Source organism: Octodon degus, unplaced genomic scaffold, assembly GCF_000260255.1.
Source record: "Octodon degus isolate 3935 unplaced genomic scaffold, OctDeg1.0 scaffold00013, whole genome shotgun sequence".
Classification (NCBI taxonomy): Eukaryota; Metazoa; Chordata; class Mammalia; order Rodentia; family Octodontidae; genus Octodon; species Octodon degus.
This window is the reverse complement of record NW_004524589.1, coordinates 12,948,006-12,956,088: the sequence shown is the minus strand read 5'-3', so window position 1 is coordinate 12,956,088 and position 8,083 is coordinate 12,948,006.

Sequence of the window (8,083 nt, the reverse complement as noted above, 5' to 3'; positions counted from 1 at the left end):
TTGAGACTCATCAGACTCAGCATTTTAGAGGAGAATTCAATCCAAAATTCAGGACGTTGAGTATAACTTGGTCTCTGTAGTCCTTGGAAATGTTCTGCAGCTTTGAACTCTGCAGGAATAGGAGACTGAACAAGAAGAAACCGAATAATGTTCTCGTGTAGATCGTGAATTTCTTTTTAAAAATAAGAGAGGTATCCACATGTTGGCCTTGTGCCTATACAGACATGAATAAAGCTACAGAGTCTTAAGCAGAGGGAGATTTACCCTTGTAGAAAGTCTGAACCTGACAGTCACATTACAGCTGAAGTGAAATAAGGGAAAAATTTCCATCTACATAGACAGTGAAGTTCAATCATCCTTAGGTTGTTAGAGACTGGAAACTCTGATAATGAAAATTATAAATAGCATACACAGATACACTGATCTATGAAGAAAACAGAATTTTTAAATTTGTGACATCTTCTCAAAGTTTTGACTGAATATTGTTTGTTTGTTTGTCTTGTTTTTTAATATTTATGCATTGATTTGGTACAGGGTCTTCCTACACAGATTCATGGTGATTCTCTTGTCTCAGCCTCCCCTGCAAAAGGATTACAGGTGTGCAGCACCATGCCAAGTTTCAGTGGCCAGCACACCCAGGGTTCCAGGGCTGGCATGGCATGCAGTACTAGGGATTGCGCCCAGGTTCTTGTGCTTTCCAGGCAGGTGCTTAGACCTCGGAGCTATCTCCCAGGCCCTGAGATTACAGTTTTTAACAGTGTTTCAGACTTTTAGTCAAGCAAAGACAAAGCAAAATTCTCCCAAAAAAGAAACAGAGTCAATCTTAACTACCCTTTACAAATAATTATGATTCTGTCTTCACTTTTATTTTATTATTAGTTACTGAAGTTAATCTACCTTTGCCAAAAATCTCTCCATATATATATACAAATGTATATACATGTATATATAATTATAGTTTGTTGGATTTAATAGATAAATTAATTGATTAATTATCATGAAGAAATAAGCTTATTAAAAAGTTTAAGCATTTCAATTTAAAACTTACTTGTACATTTCTGTCACATGAAGCATTTATCATTTTTGACATCATTTTTCTGTATCAACTGATTTTCAGAAAAAATATTACTTTGTTTGCATAAAACCTAATTTGAGGGAAATGAAGAGATACTGAAAAATGATTTATGTCTGTTTCTACTTGAGTTGTACCTAAAATCAAGTTCATTCCCTACTTTTGATAAATCTGCACTAAAGGTAATAAATACTAGCTAAATGCAACCAAATTTGTACTTTTGAATAAAGAAAATATAGTCATCAAAAGCCATAACAAAAAACAACCTGAATTCTCAGTCTATATTTTACTTTTAACTCTACCTGAGCTCTGTATTTTCCTGTTCACAAAACTACTCAGAACATATAATTTTGCCTCTCAAACACAATGTACTTTTTCCACCCTTATCAATAAAAGGCACCACCAAGTCATTTAATAAAGAAAATTCCCCACAAAACTGTTGTTTCCTTTCTTTTATCCTCACACCAGCAATCTAATTCTCAGCTCACCATTTGTCATCTCCATTTCTACAAAATATCATCATCTATACCAAACTGCAATAGTTAGTCTCTGCCTTTTATTTTTGCCTTTTGTAACTCATTTTTACTAAATAAGCCAGAATGATCAAACATGCGCTACTTAGATATATCATTTCTGACTTAAATTTTTTCTTATATTTGAAATAAAATCTCAGTCCTATTATGTACTTCACACAGTACAGTCTGGCTTCTTGATTCCTCTTCAGCTTTGCCTATTTTTAGTTTCTAGTCATTAGGAACTTCTTTCTAATCTTTAAACAACCCAGCTCAAGTATAATTTAGGATGATTTATTGTCTAATATCTTTCTTGTTCTAAATCGTTTTGTGGTCCACATCCTTAAATTCTCTCATTCACTTTAATTATCGTCTCAGAAAGAATCTCCCTGACCAACTTCAGATAGGATCATCACAACCCTCCCCACTGTACTTCACTCATACCTCATTATTCAATTTTATGTTATGCCTTACATATTTTTAGTTTTATGACCTGCTACCCTCTACTACATAACCTAAAATTTAGAGACCTACTCTGTTCTGTGTAGCTTTAGAAACTCTGCATGACATCCAGTCGGTGGTCAATACACATCTGTTGACTCAACAGTAAATTTGTGATCATTTCACTTTGACCTTTCCTTCTTTTTAATATTTGCTATCCAAATTTGGCATGATCAACATGACAATGATTCTATGATGCTACACTGAAACACCTTGAGCAATGTGGTCCCTACACTCTTCACACTTCCATTAATCCTGAAGAACTCATTTTATTATAAAGGTCATAAGAAAAATATTTCTCACTCATTGTCTAAAAGACAATAAGAATACAAATTGAAATGTTTCTTAAAATAATATCATACTAGTTCCAAATATTTAGGATTTTTAGAAACCTGTAATATAAAAGAAATTCTATTGCTATGTAATTCATCAGTTCCTGAACAAATACATAAATTGGTCTTATAGATATGAAACTTAATAGGTACACCATTAGCTATTTGTTTAAAACTGCTCTGTTTTAAAAAGTAGAAACCAATAAATTTAGATAGCTACCATGCTAATGAAAATAATTTTCAAAAGTTCTCCAATCTTATTTATTTCATTGTTGTCATAAATCTTGAGTGATAACAGTTATGGGACACTCCTTGAAATTCAGTTGTTAGAGTTTATTGCTGTTTATAGCTGTTAGTTTCTTGGCTTCAAGTCTCAGTCTTCATAATATTACACTATAGGATGTAATGCTTCCAGGAAAAACCCACTTGCTCTATTTTTTAACCCATTTGTTCTGCGTCAATGTCTGGGGCTGGGAAGATAGCTCAGAGGTCTAAGTACCTGCTTTGTAAGCACAAGGACTGGGGTAGGATCCCAGGCACCACATGCCACGCCAGCCCTGCCACAGGGCATAACCCGCCTGTAATTCCAGTGCTAGGGAGGTTGAAACAGGATGATCACTATGAATCTGAGCTGTGTAGTGATACCTTGAACCAAATACATAAATAAATAAGAAAAGATTAATACAAATTATAACATTGTCTGCCTATTGGACGTACCACAGAAATAAGAAACTTGATTGTTGGGGAGCTGACAGGGAAGATGAAAAAGACAAATGCCATGCAAACAAAGTTTTACTGAAAAATGAGAAAGTTAACATTATTTTAATAAGAAACTAAGGGTTCTCTTTTATGTTAAAGTATGTTTTGGGACATCCAAAAATATTATTCACTCAGGAAACAGTGGGATCAACAGCAATCAACTTTCTCCTTCAGTAATTTCAATCCCTTTGGAGTAATCTGATAACTACTTAAACCAATGTACATCTATTTTCTAAAAATTTGAGAAATTCATTCATTTTTGACTCACTGATGATGAAGTCATGCTCAATCACTTGCACCATACAACATAATAATGAAAAATACATCCAGTGAAGTAAAGTTAATTGGATTCGCTTTGGAGTTAAATTAACTATAAAATTTATCTAAATGACTAGAAATCAGCACCCAAGGTATGAGTTTATCCCTCTCACAAAAACATCAGAATTATATATAATCATTTAACCATGGAGGATTGTTTTAACTTTATAAATCAGTTATTTTAATAAATAAAAATATCTGGACAACATGTGGATATAATATAGTAAGAAAGTATTGGTATCATTGAAACTCCTTCCATTAATTTTTATCCCATTATTTTATGGAAGTAGCAATACATTCTACGTGTGCTCACTTATTACTCCAATCACATTACTATCATAAAAATGTGAATTTTTTTCTCATTTCATAAATGTCTTGGAAATGTGAAACGGGATATCAATGTGAGAAGAAAAAGAGCACAACAAATGTCACAGAAGCTGGACAGAGCCTTTATTGTTTATGATAATAAAAGCCCTTTTTCACTTTTTCCCCTTTTCTAGGAGACAAAGACTATTTCTTGGATAATTCTAAAGAGGGGTTATTTATCATTTGTACTTGAGGCACTTCCATTCCTCACTATATATTGACATTTTCTATCGATATACTGCAGCCTAGCATATTTCCTTCCTGTATTTTGCTGCCAAGAAAAGAAATGGAGTTATAGGCAAAGGAAAGAAGACACTGGAGTCAGTAAGTGCATGGCATTGCTTACTGCTCTCTGACTAAGCCTTTGGACGGGAGCATGAGGATATTACTAAGTAATTAAATATTAGGTTTTGCTGAACAGAAAAGAGAGAGGGAACTTTTAGCTTTATGATAAATTTGTAATGGTATTTGCATTATGTTAAAGTTTCTGTGCATAGAAATTACACAAACCTGTGTCCACTGAGGAGTATTTCTAAACTTAGAATGCTGTAAATAGTTTGTTACTTTTTCTAAGCTAAAACCTGATATCTCAAATAACTGAATTTTTTTTAAAATGTTATTCATTTATTAAGATAAAGGCTGGTTTCTTTTTAGAATGATTAGTTGAAAACACAAGTTAGAAGTTATCAGATTATATTTTCATTTTAAAAAATGAAATAAAACTGTCAGCATATGCAAGTACTTTTTGCACTTGAAACACTTTCTAAGGGCTGGGAAGATGGCTTAGTGGCCAGTGGCATAAGTGCCTGCTTGGGCAAGCACAAGGTCCTGAGTGCAATACTCAGTACCAAAAAATAAAAATAAATAAAAATAAAAATAAAAACAAATCTGAAACACTTTTTAAGATTTTTAACATTTTGCATAATTGCTGATAATTTTATATGACTTTACTTCTCCAAAAGATCATAATCCTGAATTACTTGAAGGAAACACAAAATATTCTATAATTGTTCTTTAAACTTCCTCAATGATGTATAATTCTTCTACAATTACAATTACATACATAGCTCACTTTCATTGGATATAGTTACCCTGAGATTATTTAGAACTGCCCATTTTTTTTTTTTTTTTTTTTGCAGAAGAAACACTCCAAAATATAACCGACCATAGATATAGGCAGGTTTCACACTGGTAGAGTCAACCAATCATATAAAAAAATCTGTCCCTGTCCAGCCCTGGGAGTGAAGGCCTGAAGTCAGAGGTGCTGCTGGGAGTCAAGGCAAGAGGGCAACTAGAGCTCAGGAGCTCAAGGCCAGGTAGTGATATATTCAGAGCCAGTAGCCAAAAGAAATGATTTCCACTCAACACATATAGACCTTTGTTGGTAGACATGATTTCCTAAAAAATACAGTATGACAACTATTTATGTAACAGTTATATTGCATTTGGTATCAAAATAATGTAGATATTACTGTATGGGAGGGTATGTCTAGATGCATATCCTGAAATTATATGCAAGTCCTAAAAGATTTTCTATTATAAAGGACTTGAGCATGTGTGGATTCTAGTTTTTGTGTGGAGGTCCTGAAGCCGACACTCCAAGATAGCAAAGAATAGCTGTATTTTTTATGAACTACTCTCACAGTTAATGTTGCTAATGGAATATGTAGGTCTGAGGCATTCGAAATACTTAGCTCCTAAGTAGTTCACTAGTAAGCTATATGTAGTGTTCAAGAAGGAAATATTTTATTTCAATGGTGTAACATAGTACATACTGCAGAAGTAAGTGGGAAAAGACTAAATATTTGGATAATTAAGGTCTAAACCAATAACACAAAATTGCCAACCAATTGAGGTGAAAGGGTCACATTAGTATCTAAATATTTAAAGAATACCTAAGATGATTTCTTCAGTGGCCTATTTTATTTTACAATAACAGTTCATAAATTTGTAATCTGTTGACAGTTAATTTTTCTTTTTTTTCTGAAAGCAATTCAGATTTTGATAGGTTACAGCAGTCAATACAGGTTTATTGTTCAGAATTCCTGTGTATGTAGTATGTGCTTTTATGGAATTAATGAATGATATTTCAACATCAAAAAGAAAGTTCTTCATATCTTGTATGTAATTTTTGAAGGTAACATTTTAGCAACATTGTAGAGGAAAGCAAGTGTCAGAGAATCATATAAAACTTATTCAACTTAGCCTGCTTCCTTTTAGTTGTGGAATATACTACAGTAAAAATATAACTTTTAAAATGAGTATGTTCATACCTTATCTCAGTTGATATCTAGAGTCTACCATTGAAATACAATAATTACATTTTGAAGATTCAATAAGGGAAAAATTAACCAATACATTCTAAAATTAAATCTTTGGCATGTATTGTATTTTCATTTTCTTCAAATAAACATGCAAGTATAAAATAATGTTTATAAATTAGCTGGAAGACTGCTGCATTAAAAACTACTGCATTATATGTTCTGGCAACACAAATACTTCTGTGTTCATTCATCCAATTTCATCCATCACTCTAAGCATAAGAAATAATGCTTACCAGATACTGAATAAGCTCAACCAACAAGCTGCCTTTGGAGTCCCCAACATGATTTTAACACTTACTAAAAAAATCTGATAACATTGATCACACCACAAATAAATACTGTTTTAAAAGGATTTCACTGCATTAATGTTAAATCAATGATTCCTGTTTTTTACAATTTAATAATATACTTTTATGACAATGTAAGTTCTAGAATGAGTAGTTATATCAGTATCTGCAGAAGTTACAGTTTTCTTCAAAGTAAAGCTATCTTGCTTTTTCTTCTTCCATTTTTCCATCATATACAACTAAAATTCCCTTATCACTTTTTGAGGAAATCAGAAATGATTTAACTAGAAACAAGGTATCTCAACTAATGCACATGACAATGGCAGTGCATTTTATATGAAGGGAGAACCAAATCAAATGATGTTAATAATGTCTTAATGAAGATACACATCCATTATCATCCTGTATGCTAAATATTCATAGAAAAGCTAACAAAATTATCTGTCGTGTGTGTGTGTGTGTGTGTGTGTGTGTGTGTGTGTGTGTGACCGAGATAGTCTATCAAAGTGAATGAGACCTTGAGACAGGGCTGGTCTAAACATTTCTATATGAATTTTTAGCTTTTATTGTTATTTACTAAAATAGTCTGATGGTCCTTATTTTAGAATTAATATATACAGATTATGTAGAGATAATTATTTCAACACAGGAAATGAATGATTTTAATGATTTCATAAAGCATATTCATCAATTTTCACATGTGTTTCACTTTACACTCAACATCCTAAGTTAGCATTACTGAATTAAGAACAAGCTCCTTTTGTGTAAGACATATTGCATTGGGTCAGGGATATAGCTCAATGGCACAACATTTGTCTGGCAAGTGTGAGGCCTACAGCTCAATTCCTGGAACCAGGGAGGTGGGAGAAATGAGAAATGACATTGGAACTAGAAAGAGCAACCAATTCTAGTTTGTCAGGGAAGATACAACTTAGGTTTCTAATTTGCTATCTGGAGTACTATCTTTCTAGTGTTTCGATTTTTTTTTCAAAATAACCTTCTTTGAGATATTGGTATATATATAGTTTCTCCACATAAAAAAAAGATTTTGAGTTTTGAAAGGATCAGGTTTAAATATTTCTTCCCTCTATATCATGTATGGTGTGAATTATTATACCTTCTCTTTTAGCCTCAGTTTTCTCATCTATACAATGGAATAGCAGTGCCTTAGTAAATTACCCTGTGCTTCTAAATATTAAATTAAATAATTATATAAACTGCTTAACACAAGCCTGGGACACAATGATTATTCAAAGGCTATGAAAGTGTCTATCTTAAAAATGATTTTATCCTATTAATCGTGTTTGTTAGAGTATTGATTTAAAATGGATGAAGAAAGATATTCCCCCTGTGCAAGCCTTCTATGAAAGGTTCTATTTTCCTCATGTAGAGGAACCATGTATCACTTTAAAAATGAACTACCATGCCTCACTAAATATCCCTCACCAAAGGTCACTTTCCAACAATTATTGTCACTATACCTGCCATCTTATCTCTTTCTTAAGATTGTAGTATTGTTAAATATATGACTCTTTCCCTGCCACAATTTTTCCATCTATCAGAAACCCAGCTGATATTTCAGTAAGTATTAAGACATTTCATATGGAATAAA